This window comes from Sceloporus undulatus, chromosome 11, assembly GCF_019175285.1.
Source record: "Sceloporus undulatus isolate JIND9_A2432 ecotype Alabama chromosome 11, SceUnd_v1.1, whole genome shotgun sequence".
Lineage (NCBI taxonomy): Eukaryota > Metazoa > Chordata > Lepidosauria > Squamata > Phrynosomatidae > Sceloporus > Sceloporus undulatus.
Window position 1 is genome coordinate 2,754,472 of NC_056532.1, and position 1,945 is coordinate 2,756,416.

Sequence of the window (1,945 nt, forward strand, 5' to 3'; positions counted from 1 at the left end):
TATTATTTTATTATTATTAAACATACCCAGTTCCTCATAAGGCATGGTTTCCAGCCCCTTCACCATTTCAGTCGCCCTCCTCTGGACACGCTCCAGCTCCTCAACATCCTTTTTTAATTGTGGGGCCCAGAGCTGGACACAGTATTATTCCAGGTGAGTCCTGACCAAACCTAATAGCGAGGCACTATTCCCTCGATCTGTTCTAGACACTATACTTCTATTGATGCAGCCTAGAATCACATCGCACTGTTGACTCATGTTCAACTTGTGGTCTACTAGGACTCCTAGATCCCTTTCACAGGTCATCTTGTTAAGCCAGGTGTCCCACATCCTGTATCTATGCATTTCATTTTGCCACCCTCAGTACCTTACGTTTCTTCCTGTTGAAGTTCATTTTGTTAGCTTTGGCCCAGGTTTCTAATCTATTTCCAGACTTGCAAACTCAGAGCAGCTATGGCTTTCCTTGACTGAGTCCATCCACCTGTAATGGAGTCTCTCTCTTTTCCTACTTATTGCCCTCCATCTTACCAAGAATCATTTTTCCCCCAATGTCTCATGATGGGACTGAAGCACAATAGTCTCAGTCAGGTCAATTTGGCTTCTAGGAAAGAGTTTAGACATGATTTAGAAATGGACCCATTTATTGGGCTTTTTGGCAGCCCATGCCATCCAGAGAAATCTCTTCTTGGCCCCATTGTTCCCTATGATTTTACAGTCTTGTCAAACAAGAGCACCAACCATTGCAGCAAAAGCTCCAGCCCAACCTTCAATAAGGGCACTACCAAAAGATACCAAGACCCAGATCTCTGGAAGTGGCAGCATATGATCATTTCTAAATCCTAAATCTGTCTCCCTGTCTGCTCTCAGATCCCATAAACATCTTATTCAACCCTTCAATAAGCCAAAATCAGTCGCTTGCTAGCCTCACCCCGTTACATCTTACTGCCCTTATGTAGTGCCTTGTGAAATTGGCTCAAATGCCACCAAAATAACGAAATATCCTTTATTTCTACCTCTCCTTCTGTTTCTTCTTTGTGTCTGTTATTAAACTATAACACCACTCCTTTAACACAGGGACCTGTCAAACCTCCTCTTTGTAGACTATCATGCACACAGACGATGCTATTTAAAAACCAGCACTGTTGTTCTTGCGTGACAAACCGCACCTTATAAATGGGAAAGCAAGCCAAGATCCCATATTTGGGTTATGCAGTGAAATTAAGAGCCTCATAAGGCTTGGTTTCCAGACCTTTGGAGAGCCAGTGTGGTGTAGTGGTTTGAGGGTTCGACTAGGACTCTAGAGACCAGAGTTCGAATTCCCATTCAGCCATGGAAACCCACTGGCTTACTTTGGGCTTACTTTACTCTCTCAGCCTCAGAGGAAAGCAAAGGCACACAATTTCTGGACAAATCTTGCCAAGAAACCCATGCCTTAGGGTCGCCATGAGTCAGAAATAACTCGAGGGCACACAACAAGTAAACAACTAGTTCTCCAGAATCCTGGCCTGGGAATCCATACAAATGCAGCCAGACACTGTGTTTCAAAAATAGAGGACCTTCTCTATTACTACAGAGATCCTGGAAAGGCTGGGTGATTTTTGAACAACTCCCAGAATCCCAAAGCTAGCATAAGCATCTGGATAGGGGATACTGGCCGTTGTAGCACAAAAAATAACATTGTCAAGCTCTGTCGGACCACAAGTAGATCTGATAAGAAACTAGTTCTTCTAGTATCTCGTGCCCTGGGAAGCTGAGAAGTGCGGCGTGAAGACAGAGGTCTTGCATGACTGCCTCCTTGAATCCTGTTGGCATTCAGCAGTAAAGTGCCTCTAAACAGAGAAGTACCATTTATCTAAACTAGCAGCTGGCGAACAAAAGTAATGGAGAAGAAGCATAATATTAGACAACATGGTATGTATGATTCACAGCCAAGCAAAAACACCTG